Source organism: Sapajus apella, unplaced genomic scaffold (assembly GCF_009761245.1).
Source record: "Sapajus apella isolate SASKATOON/1434 unplaced genomic scaffold, GSC_monkey_1.0 scaffold1, whole genome shotgun sequence".
Lineage (NCBI taxonomy): Eukaryota > Metazoa > Chordata > Mammalia > Primates > Cebidae > Sapajus > Sapajus apella.
In genome coordinates this window covers 63,813,989-63,833,675 of record NW_022436941.1, presented here as the reverse complement: position 1 = coordinate 63,833,675, position 19,687 = coordinate 63,813,989, and the positions used below count along the sequence as shown (strand labels likewise).

General features: G+C 40.7%; 1 protein-coding gene across 3 annotated transcripts in view; it reads left to right on the top strand.

Moving 5' to 3' along the window:
* Positions 1-19,687, top strand: part of SV2C (synaptic vesicle glycoprotein 2C) — a 269,321-nt gene that overhangs the window by 153,678 nt on the left and 95,956 nt on the right. The gene's annotated exons all lie outside the window — the stretch shown is intronic.

Sequence of the window (19,687 nt, the reverse complement as noted above, 5' to 3'; positions counted from 1 at the left end):
CCACTCTGCTGCCTACGTCTGCCAGGCTGAGTTGAGGATTCTCACCCTGCTGAGGGGCAGCCATGTGGCCATTCAGACTCTTCCCACCCCCAGCCAATTTTGCAGTGCTGTTTTGTTGCTTCAGAGCCTGAGCCTCTCTGAACAGACAGGATTTGCTCTCAGGTTTCACATTCCTTCCCTCCCTCAGGCTGGACAATTAGAAATAGGTTGGAGGGTAGTAAAATGGACAAAATGAACTACTCCTTTCAGGCAGGCGGTCCAAGTTGTTGGCTCTCTTATTTCCATTTGGACTTGGAGCAAGTCCTTCAGTGGGGTTAGTTACTAGGAGCCAGGTCAGCTGACCCTCACTCCTTTAAGACTTTCCCACAATCCCAGCACTTTGGGATGCTGAGATGGGAAAATCACAAGGTCAGGAGATGGAGACCATCCGGGCTAACACAGTGAAACCCCATCTCTACTAAAAATACAAAAATAAAAAATAAAAATTAGCCTGGCTTGGTGGCATGTGCTTGTAGTCCCAGCTACTTGAGAGGCTGAGGCAGGAGAATTGCTTGAACCCAGGAGGCGGAGGTTGCATGAGCCGAGATCGTGCCACTGCACTCCAGCCTGGAAATAGAGCAAGACTCAGTCTCAAAAAAAAAAAAAAAAAAAAGACTTCCCCACCTTCACATTCACCTGCACATAAGTCCTTCGTCACTTCCTGATGAAGTCTGAGCCTCCAAATTCCAAATCTAGTGTGTAGTTAGCCCCTACCTTTTGCTGTTTAGACAGGGCAAGATGGCACCCAGCAAAGGAGGGAGAGGGGATATTTGGGGGCAGTGCCCTTATCCCCTGGGGGTGGATAACAAGGGCCAAAGCCCTCCCTCTTTCTCATAGTCAGGCTGAGACTGGGCCTCAATGACTGAGAAGGAAAAGTGATGAGAAGGATGAGGAGGTTGGGGAGAGGAGGCTTGAACTAAAATTCTTCTAAAGTACATGGGATATTGTATGCTGATGCAGTCATTCTGGAGAGCAATCCAATGATGCTTGTCAAAATATGTAAATATATACACACCAATCAAGCATACCTCCATCTCTAGTATATACCCAGAGAAATTCACATGTAAGTCATGAGTAAGGATGTTGACAACATACTGTTTGTGAAAGGAGATAGTTAGAGAATCTGTCTGTCCATCACTGGGGAATGGGTATTCACAAGGCAGTGCAGTACTTTGCATCAATTACAAACAATCATAGTAACTCGATACATCATAAAGGCAGCTGAGCGTAAAGTAAGAAAAATGTGAGTGTATCATGTTGCCATTATCATGTAAATGAAAAGACACAAATTTATCTTGCAAGGATTTACTCAAATTCAAATCCACAATTAAAACACATTGGCTATGGCAGCAGTCATGGAAGAGAGTGAAAGTAAAGAGTGTTCATAAAAGGGATAAACAACAATGTACATTATTTGCATAATGCTGTATCAACAGCATCAGTGATGTGGTACCATGGTGCAGTTGTGGGGAGGGTAATGAACTCAGTCCTCTGTACCTAAGGTTGAAAAGAAAATAAGATGTCAAAGGTTTATTGGAGCTCATTTTAATTATTCATGTATGAAATACTGCCTGAGCATAAGATTTGTAAAGAACAGAAATAGCATAGCATGGCTAGGTGTGGTAATCCCAGCACTTTGGAAGGCGGGGAGAGGTGGATCACTTGAGGCCAGGAGTTGGAGACCAGCCTGGCCAACATGGTGAAACCCGTCTCTACTAAAAATACAAAAATTAGGTGGGTGTGATGGCAGGCACCTGTAATCCCAGCTATTCGGGAGGCTGAGACAGGAGAATCGCTTGAACTGAGGAGGCAGAAGTTGCAGTGCATCAAGACTGCATCATGGCATTCCAGCCTGGGCAACACTCTGTCTCAGAAAAAAGGAAGGAAGGACGGACGGACGGACGGATGGACGGATGGATGGAAAGAAGGAAGGAAGGAGAAAAGAAAAAAGAAAAGAAAAGAAAGAAAAGAAACAGCATAGTCCTAGACTAAGAAGGCTAAATTTTCTAACTTACACCTTTGCACCCTTGGGTTCTCGAAGCCTCAGTCCTGACTCACAGTAACTAGAAAATGTTTATTTAATTCTAACATAACATTCTGAGCCCCTGTGTAAGTAATTTGCAAAAGCCAAGGAATGGATCAGGAACTCTCTGAATGAAACTTCTCTACCCACTGTAGGAACCTGTAGGGTTAATTGGTACCTGTGAATACAGTAAAGCCTCAGTCATTTTCAAGGTTGCAAAACACCCTCCATCAGTTCAGTTGTTTTTCTTTGGCCTTCAAAGAAACTAAGTGTTATAGTCACCATTCTGTGCAATAGATCACTGAAGTTTATTCACGTCTTAGTAAAATTTTTTACCTTTTAATAAGTGTGTGAGATGATGGATTTGTTAATTAGCTTGATTTAATCATTTTACAATGTAAACATTTGTTACAATATCACATTGTACCCCATAAATATATAATATAGACAGTCATTATTTGTCAATTTACAAAAAGATCCAGAAATTAATGTACTGAGGCTTGCTGCAGCTCATGGCTGATTTTATTTCTTCTGGTCTTGAGAACCTTTTTATTGAAATTTTTTTTTATGTCACAACAATGAAACTGCACTAACTCACAACATGGAGGGACAAGCTCTTTTCGGGAGACTTCTATGTACATAATTATTTTAAACAAATGCTATTCTATTTGTTTAAAGTGTCATGCATTGTTATAAGCCAGGATGTATTTGAGCATATCAGTTTAATTTATATAGTATATGATGTGGCATGTTGTTCAATAAATATTTAAATGTGAAGGAACTAGTAATTTAGAAGGACAAATGACATGTTCCTAGAACTGCCTCACCCAACAATTTAATATTTCCTCTTTTTGCTCCAACAAAATTAAGTGTATCAATTCACGCTGAGCAATACAGTCACTATGATACCAGACCCTACATGTTTCTGAAGAAAATTATGACTCAAATGCTGAAGCACAATTTCTAAATAACATGTCCTTTTTATCAAACAGTACGACATATTCCAGGTGTTCTTTCAATGATCTTATACAAAAGATCTGGCAAATTCTCAGAGGAAAGTTTTCTGGAGTTTCTACTCAGTAAGAATCAAAGGCCAACGTCTTTGGTACTGTGACTCCAGAATTGGAGGAATCCAAAGAGATGACCTTTGATTCTGATATGTTATTCCACTTCTTCATAACAGCCTGACTTCAGGCTTCTGTACTGGTTGCCCACAGAACCACTGCCACCGTCCTGAAAAACAAGCATCTTGGCCCTCTCTAAGAGCGTTATAAATCATGATTTCATTTTAGGGAAAAGGTTATTGATTTGCTCATTTTCCCCCGCCTCCCTCTGGTGCAGGGTCAGTGGGAAATTGAAGTTTCCTTTATGAAGTATATCATAGCCAATCAAAAGGGTGGCTTGTGCTTACCTGATTTATAATGAAAGGTGACATGGGTGAGTGATTTCACCCTGCGCATCCTGCAGTGACTGTAATCAAGAGATAAAAGCTAGAGCAACTACACATGCTGGCCAGACTTCATCAGAATTATGTACTGCATTTGCTAAGACAGGGACATTTGATCGGTTTAGATGGCACAACTAACATAGTTAAAGGAGATGCATTTGTGTTTCATTTTGCTTTCAAAGCCAGCTAACATTCAGATTTCCCTTTCGTAATTAATTTGACCTTTTAAGGTTGTACCCCATTGTGATTTGCTTTAAGTGGTACTTTTTTCACAAAAGGATCAGAAAAGAACACAAAGGGACAGTTATCCATGGAGAAAAGGGCAAAAAAAAAAAAAGCAATTAAGAAAGTGGTGATGAGACATTAACGATATTTTTGAAAAACACAAAGTCAAGGAATAAGTGAATATGCTTAGTAAAATGCAGAAATGCCATGAAATGTCTTGGCAGCAAGGTAAATGAGGCCCCATTCAATTTTCTTTCTGGCTATGTTATGGATTTTTCTAAGGCATGATATACATTGGTTGGTAAAGCGAAACACAGCAAAGCTTTCCTTATCAGTGCTGAAAGAAAACATGTCTGAAGCTGGGACATTTGCAGTATGATTTTAAGTATATTTATGGAGAGAGATTGAAATTACAAATAAAAATCATATTAATGTAAACTTTTACATGGGAAGAATACTGTAATGCAACTAAATGTTTGTAGTGTGGCCAAAGCTCAGAACACAGAACCACAGGTGTATTGTGAATGCTTATATTAAAAATCCCAGGCTATAAATTTCGCAAGGCCTTTGCTTAGTGCAAACAAAGGAATTAAGGGTTTTTTTTAAGCACAATCAAACGTCTGTTGGCCTATTTTCAAATCTAGAGAAAAACATCATGATTTCAAGAATTCATATTCTTTTCTTTTCCATTTAGCTCACACTTACTTAGTACATTTCATTAATTGTGTCTCCTGCAGCTGAGCATGACTCCTTTTGCATCTAAATTGATTAAAATAGAGAAGAAACAGTTGGTGATATGAGTTGTCTTCCACCCACCAGTCCTATATGAAATTGAATAATTTATATATTTTAGAAGCCAGAGTGATCTTAACATAGAAATTGTATTCTGCAGAGTTCAGTAGAGGCTCCCATGTTTTCTTACAAAGAAACTAATGTCTTGCCTTAGCTGAGCCGTTTCTTCTCTGAGATAAAATGCGATAGTTTTTTTGGTAGCACATGTTCCACACACCCTGTTGGCAGCATGCCCAAAGACTTCTAAGACAGCTCTTCAGTTATCAAACAAAACTGGCTCAGTGGCACAATGGATAGCACATAAAAGTGATTTCATAGCTTCAGAATACATTTTATCTTTTATAGTTAATATTGAAAATCAAAGTAACATGTCCATAGTCCTAAAAATCAAATACACTAGGCCGGGCGTGTAATCACAGTACTTTGGGAGGAAGGCAAATGGATCACCTGAGGTCAGGAGTTGGAGACCAGCCTGGACAACATGGTGAAACCCTGTTTCTTCTAAAAATACAAAAATTAGCCAGGCATGGTTGGGGGTGCCTACAATCCCAGCTACTCGGGAGCTGAGGCAGGAGAATTGCTTGAACTCGGGAGACAGAGGTGTTGCAGTGAGCCAAGATGGTGCCAAGGCACTTCAGGCTGGGTGACAGAGTGAGACTCTGTAGCCAAAAAAAATAAAATACACTAACAGATTCTAATGAAAAATAGCACTTCTCTGCCCTTCCCTTCCTACCTACAGCTCTTTCTCAAGGCTTGCAACTTTCAACTCTTAGAGTTGTTTCCTCTGTACTTGCCTTGTTTTTTCTAGATAATGTAGATATATTGTTATTACCTCGATGTATCTATGTTAAACATCATCTGTTGTCTAGCATAGAAGTTGAGAATTAGTGCTCTTATACCCCTCACCACCCCAAAGTTCTCCTTGTCCTGTCCTTTCAATACAGTTACATCACGAGTTCGGGTTATATCAGTGTCTTAGTCCGTTTATGTTGCTATATGGGAACACCTGAGTCTGGGCAATTTATAAAGAAAAGAGGTTTATTTGGCGGTGGCTCTGCAAGCTGTACTTGGCATCTGCTTCTGATGAGGGCCTCAGACTGCTTTCACTCATGGCAGAAAACAAAGCAGATCTGGTGTGTATAGAGATTACATGGGGAGAAAAGCAAGAGAGAGAGGAGGTAGCTGGGCGTGGTGGCTCATTCCTGTAATCCCAGCTACTCAGGAGGCTTAGATGGGAGAATCACTTGGACCTAGGAGGCAGAGGTTGCAGTGAGCCAAGATCACACCACTGCACTCCAGCCTGGGCAACAGAGTAAGACCCTATCTCAAAACAACAACAGAAAGAGAGAGGAGGAGGATGCTAGGCTCTTTTTAACAGCCAGCTGTTGTGGGAACAAATAAAGTGAGAATTCACTCATTTCCACCACTGCAGGGAGAGCATTAATCTATTCATGAGAGATCTACTCCCACGACCCAAACACTTCCCGTTTGGCCCAACCTCCAACATGGGGGGTCAAATTTCAACATGAAACTGATTGATATGATTTGACTGTGTGTCTCCACCCATAATCCCCATAATCCCCACATGGGACCAGGTGGAGGTAATTGGATCATGGGGGTGGTTTCCCTCATGCTGTTCTCATGAAAGTGAGTGAGATCTGACGGTTTTATAAGCATCTGGCATTTGCCCTGCTTGCACTCACTCCATCCTGATGCCCTGTGAAGAAGGTGTCTCCTTCTCCTTTGCCTTCTGCCATGATTGTAAGTTTCCTGAGGCTTTCCCAGCAATGTGGAACTGTGAGTCAATTAAACCTCTTTCCTTTATAAATTCCCCAGTCTTGAGTATTTCTTCATAGCAATGTGAGAACAGACTAACCCATCAATCTATACTAATCAGCCATCAGAATTTATATTATTCTAACTTCTACTGAGCCAAGTAGTATTTTGAGTATGATTACTTTCTCATATAACTTTTGTCTTTCCTGGAGTTAACAATTACATATGTTATAATATATAATTATATTATAACAATATAACATATTGTGCTTTTATTTGCCTGGTTTTCTATTTGTGTTTCACAAATTCTTCCCATATCTACACCCTCATAATGTAGGTTTTCAACAAAATGAAATGTATTGGGTGAACTATATCCCACAATTTTTTTACTGAAGACATTTCTCCCAGAGTTGTTGGTCCTTCTGTTTCTTAGGTCTGCTGCATATCTGTCATCCGGGGACCTCTCTCCACTGCTCTCCTGAGTCGAACTCATATTTCTGGAACCCCTAGACCTTTGGACTTATACCTTCTTTTTGGTGAAACAGAATCTCTGGCAATTTCTGTAGAAAAGTTAAACAGAAGTGGGTTGTTGTTGTTGTTGCTGTTGCTGTTGCTGTTGTTGTGTTTTGGTCCTTGCACAACTGACAGTGTCTTCATCATACCGTGTACTATATTGATAGTATGGCTGGACATAGAATTTTAGGTTGGAAATCATTCTGCCTCACAATGTTTGAAGATATTGCCCACTATCATCTAGCATTCAGCATTGTTGATAAATTTGATACCTTTATGATTCCCTTGGCTTTATATATGACTGTATTTTCTGTGAGGTCTTATCTACTCTTTATCTGTGGTATTATGATCATAATCTTCACGTGTGTCTGTTTCTTCTCTACACTTTATTGAGCCATTTTAATGTGAAGGCTTATGACCCTAGTCCAGGGGACTACACACACACACATACACACACACACATACACACACACAATCACACACACATATACATACATATACAAACACACAATCACACACACACAATCACACACACATATACATACATATACAAACACACAATCACACACACACAATCACACACACATATACATACATATTCAAACACACAGTCACACACACACATGCCTCATCATTTTTTTTTTTGTTGTTCTCACTTTCTGGAAAGTTCATCTAATGGGTGCTGAACTACCTGGACTGATTCTCCAATATTTTGATCTCCTCATTCCTACTATCCATCTCTTTGTCTTTTTGTTCTACTTTCTAGGAGCTTCTTTAATTCTTCCAACCACTGTATTGAGTTTTTCTTTCTGTTATTACTATGCTTTTATTTCTAAGGAGATCTGTGTGTGTGTGTGTGTGTGTGTGTGTGTGTGTGTGTGTGTGTGTGTGTTTTCTTTGCCCTTTTAATGCAACCTTTCATTGTTTCATGGCTGTGTTACGTTCTCTTACATTGCTAAGGGATTGACTATGAGATTTTTGGGATGAGAATGATCTGCATTTTGTTTCCTTTGTATCTGTCCTTCAGAGTTTCTTTTTTTCTGTTGTTTTGGTCTCTCTTTCACATTGGACACTCTCTTAGGTACCTGAAAATCTTCAGTTATCTATTCATATTTAAGAGTGAAGCACCAGAAATCTGACTGAAATCTGAATAAGAGGAGCTTGTCAGAGTCAGGTGTTCTAGCAGCAGGCAGCCTTTTCATCAAAAGATTCTCTAAATGTTTGAATTCGTCTCTTTTTTTTAAAGACTCTGTTTTCTGTGAAAATGAACAATTCATTTTCCAGATTGGGGGAAGAAGCCTGACTCCTGGGGTTCTGAGAAGGATGTGGAGGGGAATGCCACACTATTTACACTGGTGGAAACTTTGACTTAAATCCTCTACTTTTAGTCTCACACTTAACTCATTTTCTTTCTGATTGATTTACCCGAATCCAAACTATTGCAACATGAGGAAAGGGTTGTCCCTCTGATTGCTTGACTGGGGAGAGGTCTGAAGGTCTGCCCACTCCATTCACAGAGTTTCAATGAATTTCATTATTTTCAGCCTGTGTCTCACTCCTACCTTTTTGTTCCCTGGGCCACATCACCTGTCCCCTGACAGTGCAGCTGTGGAAACAGTAGTGTGTACATTACCAACTTTTTACCCCAATCATCCCCTTAGGGTCTCTGATTTTATGCCTCAGGGCTGTCTCTGAAGACCTCTCATCTCTACACAGCCTTAGCCTTGAAGTGCAGAAGTAACTACCCAGGAATCAACCCTGAACTAAAAGACAACAGAAGGCAGTGGATAATTGTCCTCTGGAGGGACCATCTGTGACATATTCTGCATGATTCTTTAGAGGGTCCCCAAGTGGGATTGAGTCCCTCTTGTCCCTATCAGTAAGCAGTTTCGTTATACCCTCTTTATATGCTTTCCTCCTTCCTTCTCTCACTCTCTCTGGTCCTTCCCACCTGTGTTCTGGGCTCACCTCTCAAGTAAACCAGCTGCATACAAGTCCCTGCCTCAGGCTCCATTTGGAGGAAACCAGATGAAGACACCACCACAAACATAGGATTTCATGAGGCTCCAAATGCCTCAGAAAAGTCATGTAAATATAAAATGACCAATTTTTAAAAAGTATATTATTCCTAGTTACGACACTACAGGCAGATGCCAAATAAATATTTATCATTGATTATATCCACTATTATTAAAAATACAAACTCCCAGATCCCGTCTCAGTTTGTACTTTTTTTTTTTTTCTGAGATAGAGTCTCCCTCTGTCACCAGGTTGGAGTACAGTGGTGTGATCTCAGCTCGCTGCAACCTGTGCCTCCTGAGTTCAAGCAATTCTCCTGCCTCAGCCTCCTCAGTAGCCAGGACTACAGATGTACACCACCACACCCAGCTAATTTTTGTATTTTTAGTAGAGACAGGGTTTCACTAAAACCATGCTGGCCAGGATGGTCTCGATCTCCTGACCTTGTGATTCACCCACCTCGGCCTCCCAAATTGCTGGAATTACAGGTGTGGGCCACTGCACCTGGCCCAGTTTGCGCTTTTAATAAGAAACCCTGGTGATTCTTATGTAGGTGGTTTATGAACCACACTTCAGAAAACACTGGCCTCATGGCTTCAAGTAAGACATGTTTTGTTATATTGGTGCAGAAACAAAATGCTCCAAAGTCACACAGAAACTGGGTATAGGCCAGAGTTAAAATCCAGGTGTGTCTGACTTGAAGCCATTCTCTGCACTGACCATCTGTATAACCTTGGAGCATTTTGTTTCTTCATCAGGAAAATAATGCCATGTGTGGTAGCTCATGCCTGTAATCCCAGCACTTTGGGAGCCTGAGGTGGGAGGATTGACTGAGGCTAGAAGTTCAAGACTAGCCTGGGCAACATAGCGAGATGCCATCCCTACAAAACATTTTAAAAATTAGTAGTAGTCCCAGCCACTTGGAAGGCTGAGGTGAAAGGATCCCTTGAACCTGGGAGTTCAAGGCTGCAGTGAGCTATGATCACACTACTGCACTCTAGCCTGTGCAACAGAACAAGACCCCATCTCAAAAAAAAAAAAAAAAAAAAAAAAAGAAAGGAAGAAAATGAAGATGGTGGCATCTGCTTGTTAGGTCATTGCTAGGATTAAACGAGATGAGCCATGGAAAGAAGTTGGTGCAGGGCAAGACACCATAGCAAGTACTAAGTAAATGGTTGCTGTGCACACACATAGCTATAATACCCTTGCACTACAGAAATGCATGGAATCAAAAATAATGCATGTTTTCTAAAAACAGAATGAGTCTGCTAGGGACTTACAAACCTCAAGCAAAGGATTCCACAAGAACTCTCTCAGATCAGTTCTACAGTCAATAAATGCTTATTGAAGGGATTTTATTTCCTAGTATAGCTCAAAGACTTCCTCTGAGGCTTTTTCAGCTGAGTCCAGGACAAGCGCTGGGAGCAGAGAGACAGTCCTGTGTGAGCATCTTCTGGGCTTGCCATCATGCTTTTGACTGGAAAGAATGGTTTTTTAAAAGATGGCTTTTCCTGGATCTTTTTCAATTTGTAGTAAAATACACAGCAGGATTCTGAACACATCTCATTTTATTTTCCTGCTGCATACACCCTTGGATGCTCAGTAAGTCACTGCTGACTGATACTAAAGCCTCCCACCTGCTCTCTCTGATCCTGCTTCTGTTCCCTGCTGTCTATTCTCAACAAGACAGCCAGTATAGTCATTTAGAAATCTAGATCTCTTCTGCCATCTTCTATTCTTGACCTCCTGTGTCTCCTCGTCACTCTTGAAAGTAAACCTCAAGGCCTGGTTAGGCCCTCCTTGGCCCTGCCTGATCAGGTCCTCGCTTACCTCACATTTTCCTACTGTAACTCACATGTGACTCTGCAGCCACACTGGCTTTGATCTGCTCTGAATATGCCAGAAACATTTCCCTCTCAGTGCATTTGAACATGTAGTCTGCTCTGTTTGAAATGTTCTTCTCTCCGACATCCACAGGGACTGCCCTCTCCCTGTATTCAGTTCTCTGAGGCTTGGAGAGGCCATCCCTGCCTACCCTACCTAAAATAGCACACCCATTCTCAGCCCAAGCCCCTAGCTCCTTACACTGATTTATAACACACATTCAATATGGCGTCTTCAGTTAGAATGAAATTCCATGTGGGCAGGGCTTTGTCTCACTTACTGCCCATCCCCCAGGCCTGGAATAGAACCAAAGATGGTAAGCTCTTGAAAAGTAGAATGAGATGTCAAATGAAATATTTCAGGTGTGGATTGGGGCTTGCCACATGTAGGATATCTTACTTAATTGACAAATCATTTATAGAGCCCCTGTCATACACAAAACATGGTGCCAAGGCAAAAGATGAGTAAGACCACATTCCTACCTTCAAAGAGTTTTGGTCTTGCCCACTGCTGTCCAATAGAAATGTAACATGAGCCACAAATGTAACTGAAATTTTCTGGTAACCGTATCAAACATTAAAAAGAAATATGTATCATTAGTTCTTATAATAATGTTATTTTAACCCAATACATATCCAAAATATCATTTCAACATGTAATGAATATAAAAAATGAAATGTTTTATATCCTTTTTTGGTATTATTCTTCAAATCTGGTATGTAGTTTACATTTACAATGCATTTCAACTCAGATGCAAGTTTTTATTGGAAGTATTTGTTCTATACTTAGACTCCATAAAGTTTACAAAATGTCAGTTCATATTCAAGTTGATCCAAATATACTTATGGTTTTTGAATAACTGAATCAAATTAAATTCATAAAAATTAATAAAAGGCCTAATTCCTTTTCTCAGTCACACTAGCCATGTTTCAGGGGCTCCACACCACTAGCTAGCAGCTGCCATATTAGACTAGGCAGTCCAGGCCTAACAGATGAGGTGTATAAATGTGGGGAAGTGAATACATTCATGAAAAGATCATATAAAGAAGGGTCAAGGTCAGAACACTGCCTTTGTACACATCCTCTTCCTGACAGGAATTGTCTCTTTCTTTAGGACTCAATTTATATGTCAGCTTTTCCAAGAAATCTTCCATGATACCCCGAAATTGGGTTAATTCTCCTCAAGTGTAAGATCCCAGGGTAACCTGTATGTCTACCATCTTCAGTTTGCCCTGCTATGTTTCAGTTACTCTCTCCATATTTATATTTGTATTTCCCAGGAGTTTGTAAACTCCATGTGGCCAGGAGCTGTCACTGTTAATTCCTCAATGCCAGATTCTCAATAAATATTTGTGCAATGAATGAATGAATGAATTGAATGGCCAAGACTTGGAGGAAGAGGAAGAGGAAGGACTAGCCCTGCTAGAATGAAGAAGCAGGCTGTGAAAGGGGTTTCAGGATGCTGCAAGGACCAGAGACAAAGATAGAAGCTCGGTTCATGCAAAGTCACCAGTGGCAAATGCTTCCAAAGACTCCAAGGAGATGTAAGCTAAGAGAAAACAATCAGACTTAATAAGCAGGAAGCCACTTTTATGAGAGCCTACAGGAGACAATCAGACCAATCTAAGTTCAATACTTTTTTATAAGTTCAAAAATATATTGACATCCTTGGTTTAAGAGTTTTAGATATTCTTAATATTGTGAGTAGATTGGATTCTAAGGCCATGGCCCAGTTTTAACATCTGGTCAGTTACTGCTGTCTCCACTAATGACAGCTGTTAAATCTGTATGCTAATTGAAATTGGGAGCGAATTGAAACTGGCTTGGGGCATTCTGTGTGATTTATGGGCATCTGATTTAAAGATACTTAAAGGATGGAATTATTGGAGCCAGGAAGAGAGACGTGATTAATCAAAGAAGACAATTTACTAAATGGTCCACTAAAACACTGCAGTAGAAACTAAAACAGGAACTCTAGTTCCATCTATTGAGGCAGGAGAGGGTGATGTGTGTGTGTGTGTGTGTGTGTGTGTGTGTGTGTGTGTGTGTGTGATAAAAGGTATAAACGGGATATAAAAGGATTGTTTTTTAGCATATGGAGGTAGTGGTTGGGGGATTCTCAAGGACATATATTTTAAGTTTGCTTACAATGTTACCTATCACCAGCAGGTAAGGTCAAGTTCCTAGCTCTATGATTTCATCCTGAGGACTCCTGGGAGTTAGGGAAATCACCATGTGGGAAGAAAAAGACAATACCTTTTATTCAAATTTTTAAGGTCCAGTGTGAGTTTTAGTCTTTCTACATTCCTGAGTATTCATTCACTTTTATCATAATGCCCATGGGTCTGGGGTTACCTTTGTCAAAATTACTGGCACTAAGAAGCCAGGATGCAAGTCAAAAATTCCCAGTATTTATCTAAATAGAAAAATAAATGGCCACCAGTAACATATAAGTGATTGTCTTGAATAATTGTTGATTTGTGCCTTCAGAGTTAATGTATACTTACATTTCTCCTGCCCAGTGGACTGTCTTATTTATTGCTGAAGACCTAACTCTGACAGGCACCTAGACATTTTTTCAGTAGCTATGAACCATTAAAACAATTGGTCTGTTAAATTCTTTCAGGAGGAAAAGCTCTGACTTGTTTGTAACTGTGTAAATAGGCACCTTCTGGGTGCACACAGCATAAATCCTAAACAGCAACACACACACACACACAGAGCAAAAGAGAAATTCTTCTTAGAAAATCAGGTTAGAAAGGGAAGAAGGAAAGATTATCCCCAGCAAAACAAGACATAGTGGTGCTGCTTCCCTCCTCATACACAATAAGACTCAGTAGCCCCACCTCTGTCACCTTCCCCTAACCTACATATACACATGCACCCATGAACATGCGTACATGCTTGCATTTTCCACACTAATGCCCCCTTCCTGTGCCAACTCTATGGTGAAAAAAATCTGGGGCTGAAGTTAGTAGAGTGCCCACAGAAATGGAAGCCATGGATGGATGGTACGGGTGGAGGCTACGAAGAGAGTCAAGCGGCATCTTTGCTTTTCCTCTGAAACTGTCAAAGAAATGATTAGGAAAGATATATGTGCTGCGAGATGTATTGATGACCTTTACAGAATGGAAATTGAAGAACCAGAGATTAAAGACTAGAAACTCAAAATGTTTAGCCCTAGAGTGTCCTAGTTCCCTAACTAGTAAGACAGGGGCCAGTGAGGCTGACACATCTTGAAGAAGGATTAAGTAAGGATCACAGTGCTGTAGTGACCTTAGCAAATGCTAATGAGGAGAGGAAATAACAGAGCCAGAACAGTGATTGTGTCTTATGACCTGCCGTGTGCAACAGATGGGATGCTAAACACTTACAGGTACTTTTAATTGAACAATGCTTTCCCATGGCCATATGCTGTGATTATGTGTATGTTTCCTGTTCATGCTTTATTCATCTGTAGTTGTCAGTCACTTAAAACCAACTTTCCCTTTCCACATCTAGAGATTGAAGTGGATACTGTGAAGTGTAAATGAGAAATAGAAAAAAAAAATTGTTTACTGAGTACAGCTCATTTTCTCCTGTGATGTGACTATTTATTATCTGTGTGCTCATTTCAGATTATGAGTTATTACTGCTGGTAATGCCTGTTCTTTCTTCCAATTGTTGTGCATTGGCACACAGAAACTGGGAGGGCAATACAACTTCGGGAAACTAGGGCGATTCTAATAATCTATTGGGAAGAAAATCTGTGCACTTGAATTTTGAATTTAAGTCAAAATTTTTAAAAATTATGGACCAAAAGTACTCTCTCTTTTTGTGTTAAAACAGAAATAGTTGAATCCACCAACGCCTCCACAATGCCATATCATTAGCTTCTAAGATTAAATTTGACAATAGAAGACTACATGCATGCTGATATTTTATAAATAGATAGATAATAAGGCATGCAAAAGGCAGCTCTTGGCTATCCCTTCCTCACCTGGTAAAGTGTTTGATGATAGTGATTATTCGGTGCTTGAAAGAGAAGAAGCAAGGCCATAATGAAGGAAAGAAATTAATTGCCCAAAATCTGAAGAGTTTTTGGTTCAGAGCTACAAATGATCACCTTATATATATATATGTCCTATTTGCCCTTAAAATGCTGCAGAACTGGAAATATTCTTAAGGGAAGACACATTATTGTGTCCTTTGGCCCACCACACTCATCTTTTATCAAAAGGTTGTCTAGAACCCCTCAAATGCATAGCACACATGTTCACAGGCAGCTGTGTCAGTTTGCTAGAGCTGCCATAACAGAGTACCACAGACTGGGTAACTTCAACAGCAGAAATCAATTTTCTCACAAGTACGGAAGCCCGAAATCTGAGATCAAGGGGTTGGCAGGTTTGGTTTCTCCTGAGGCCTCTTTCCTTGGCTTGTCGATGGTTTGCGTTCTTGCTGTGTTCCCACATGGTCATTTCTGGGTTTTCTGTGTCCCAATATCCTCTTCCTGTTCTTATAAGGACACCAGTCATAATGGATTCAGACCCACCTTAATGAACCAATTTTAACTTAATTGTCTCTTTAAAAAGCCCTGTATCTCAATATAGATCTGAGGTACTGGGGGTTAGGGCTTCAATGTATAAATTTGGAGAGGACAAAGTTCAGCCCATAACAGCAGCCATCTTTCCAGCCCAGTGCTCTGCACATAGTAGGTGTTCAGTGATTTTTTTTTTTTTTTTTTTTTGAGACAGTCTCTGTCGCCCATCCTGCGTGCAGTGGTGCAATCTTGGCTTACTACAACCTCCACCACCCAGGTCCAAGCCATCCTCCCACCTCAGCCTCCAAAGTAGCTGGGATTAGAAGTGTATACCACCACACCCAGCTAATTTTTGTATTTTTAGTAGAGAGAGGGTTTCACCCTGTTGGCCAGGCTGATCTAGAACTCCTAACCTCAAGTGATCCACCCCCTTTGGTCTCCCAAAGTGCTGGGATTACACGTGTGAGCCACGGTGCTTGGCCTCAGTGAATAATTTTTGAATAATTGAATCAAAAGAACTAGCAAGAAGTTCCTGTGCTGAGAGAAAAGAGTGGGTATTATTAAGGAAGAGTGTGGCGATGCTGTGGTTCCAACTGGACCACTCGTAGAAAACAGCAGTCAGTTTTTAAAAAGTGATTATATCATTAATAAACCTAGAAGAAAAGTAAAATTCTAGATTCCCTGTAAAAAGACAAGGAGAAAGGACTTGGATAGTCTCTTTGAGGGACACAGTTGAAAGTATACACACAGGAGTTCTCCAAGAGCTGCTTCTATCACATCTTATGATTCAAAGCTGATTGCAAGCAATTAGCAGCTCTTCTGAGTTTATGAAAATGTTAAATGGTGGTTCTACAGTAGATTTTGTTTACTCTAGAGCCCATTGTTTATTTTAATGCATTCAAACAAATGCCTGATGCTAGATGTAAAATGTTTATCAATTTTACATCTCCCCATAGTCACAAAGTTAAAAAGAAAAAAAGAAAAAGACCATGGGAAGTAAATTGGAAAGATGTATGATACAGTCCCATTATCCATTAAATATTCAACATTGGCTTTGAAAAATATTGTAGCACTATAATTTAAAGCCAGTTTGGGTAGCATTTTAATAAGATTTGAGGCTTTTGAATAATTGTGTTAATACCAGCAGCTGCTTTTATTTGGTTAGTAAGATGACTAATTTTATAATTAATATCTTTAACAAAAACATACTGAAAACATATTCATCTTGTCATTAAGATGTCCATTTGTACAGATTTCTCTTTAACATGAAAAGATAGTGTAAGGATATCTCTGCCTCCCTCTGCTATGATGAAAATGGTAGCAGATAGGCGTGTGTGTGCTGATGTGCCTGGCTGTGTTTTTGTGCGGCGTCAGTGGTAGCACTGAGCGAGACCCAATTGAAGACGCTGCAGAGCCGTGGGGTATATAAATCTTCAGAGTCTCCAACTCAGTCAACCATACAGCAGCTCAATTTTGTGCCACAATCCTGGTAATGAGATTTTTCAATGGTATTGGCTTAATATTCACCCTCAATGGGAACATTTTATTCTGAACCCTTGGTTTGTGGAATTATCTTTCACTTCTCTCTCGGAGTCACTCCTCCACAACATAGAAATCAGGTGTGAAATTCAAATAATTGATGACTTTAATTCTTCATTGTGTACCCAAGTTTCGAGGGTTACTGCCTTGGTAGAGAAATGTTGGCAGATGCTCCATCTTTGCCTCACTCTCTTCTCTGTGTCATTTTGGCAGCTCTTTCATCGCAGGTCCTGCTTTTTTAAAAATGTGACGAAGAGAAGTTCAAACGTAACTGATAAATAAAATACCTAACATGCTATTATTTAAGTTGATTTTGGTTTCTTATATGTATTTTCAACAACAACAACAACAAAAATACTTTATATTTTTTAAGATAGGGCATTAGGGCTCTCAGCAATGCCCTGACTGGAATCTTGCTCCTCTCCTTTGGTGCACTGTGGTTTATTGTTACTGCTATCATTTACATTGTTGTTGCTATCCCATTTGTACTAAATAAGCATTCTATGGAAACAGCATCTGAACCAGCCCTTTCCACCTCTGTTCTAGATGCATTCAATAGGTTGAACTAGAGGAAAGGTGCTATATGTCCACTTGGAAAAACTGCCACAGACACTCTTCCTCTATGAGGTGTAATGGATTGGGGTTCACCCCTGCACCGCTGAGAGCAGCCTATTCTGCACTCGATTGAGGTTGTCTGAGAAAGGTCTCAGCACAGACTTGACCTCCTTGGTCAACATTACGAGTGTGGAGTAAAGGAGGGACAGGCTCCACTGGCTCCATTGGCTCAATACCGAGCAGAAAACAGTTATCATCTGGAGCAAAACCCAATTTGTTGTAGCCGGACGGGCATAGCGTAATTTTTCTTGAAATCTCAATAGATGTTTTTCTTTCTTGTGATTCTCTTCTTATAAAAGAGGAGATTAAAAGGACTTCTTGCCCTTGCCTACAAGAAGAGCAGTCATCAGCTGGGTATTATGAGAGCTCTTAGTGACTTATGATCTGAAAACTCCCAGGTAGACCCCATCCCTCCATTCCTGAGGTCCCGTTATTTCCCCTGACCCACTGCAGTTACTGCAGCATACACATCAGGAGCATTTTCCACATCTGGGGAAATGTAGTAGCATGTTGATTCAGAAATAAACTGACTCAAATGCTTCCTCTTATTTCTCATGGCAGTCACTATTCTGGGAAACATTGTTGGATCCCCCACACATAAAATGAAGCATCACAACAGCCATGTTTTCAGCCTTTGGCATGCAACAGACTCACCTGTAGGTCTCATTAAAGCACAGGTTGTGGCCAGGCTTGGTGGCTCATGTCTGTAATCCCAGCACTTTGAGAGGCTGAGGCAGGAGGATCACTTGAGTCCAGGAGTTCAAGACCAGTCTGGGCAACATGGTAAGACCCCATCTCTAAAAACAAAGAAACAAACAAAGGCCAGGCATGGTGGCTCAAGCCTGTAATCCCAGCACTTTGGGAGGCCAAGGTGGGCGGATCACGAGGTCAAGAGATGGAGACCATCCTGGTCAACATGGTGAAACCCTACCTCTACTGAAAATACAAATATAAGCCAGGCGTGGTGGCACGTGCCTGTAGTCCCACCTACTTAGGAGGCTGAGGCAGAAGAATCGCTTGAACCTGGGAGGCAGAGGTTGCAGTGAACAGAGATTGTGCCACTGCGCTCCAGCCTGGCAACAGAGCAAGATTCCATCTCCAAAAAAAGAAAAAAAAGAAAGAAAGAAAAACTCAGTTACCTGTAGTCCTAGCTTGAGTCTTGGAGTTTGAGGCTACAGTGAGCTATGATTACAGCTAGTGCTCAACTTACGACCACGGTTGGGACCACGGACCGGTCGTAACACGATTTGGTCGTAAGTTGAGTAGGCTATATGTACAGTTGAAATGGTGCAGGCAGAGATGGTAGTGCTGCTGGAAGCTGGTCCGCACTGTCGTACGCCCAGCTGGGCAACGTTTGCGCTGCCAGACACGGAGCAGTCATGGCTAGCGATTGTGGTCATAAAGCCGAATGGTCATAAGTTGCATAGGTGGTAAGTCGATCAATACCTTGTATGTCACTGCATCCAGCCTGGGCAGCAGTATGAGACCCTGTCTCAAAAAAAACAAAACAAAACAAAAAATTTAAACACACACACACAGTGGTTGCCAGTTCTCATGCCATCATTTCTGATTCCGGTGGTCTGGATGGAGCCAGAGAATTTACATCTCTAACACAATCCTAGGTGATACTACTCTGCTGATATAAGTGCCACACTTTAAGAACCAGTGCTATCCAGTGTCAGAGCTATTCATGCACCTATTCTTTATTTTATTGTTTGAAGTTCAGGAGACCAAGGTTTTGAGCTTGCTAACAAGGCCTCTTTAATCCAGGGACTGGCATCACTTATGTACATGACCTCTTAATCATTAATTTAATCATTAAACTAGGATTGTCAGTATGAAAACTAGTAATGAAAACAACAGTACATAACACTGATACAGAATTTTAGTTTACAAAACACTTTTACTCCATTACCTCATTCAAGCCTCCAGACAAGCCCAAATATTATTATTATTTCTATTCTGCAGATGAAAAAACTGAGATTCAGAATTAGGAGCATTAACCAGACTAACTCCAAAGCTTTTCAGTCTTCAAACTAGGGCATGCAAACTCACTGTCCAAGGAGTATATATGCAGTGATACTTTTTTTTTTTTTTTTGAAACAGAGTCTCACTCTGTTGCCCAGACTGGAGTGCAGTGGTACAATCTCAGCTCACTGCAACCACTGCCTCCTGAATTTAAGTGATTCTTCTGCCTCAGTCTCCCAAGTAGCTGGGACTACAGATGCCAACCAGCATGCCCAGCTAATTTTTTGTATTTTTAGTAGAGATGGGTTTTTACCATGTTGGCCAGGCT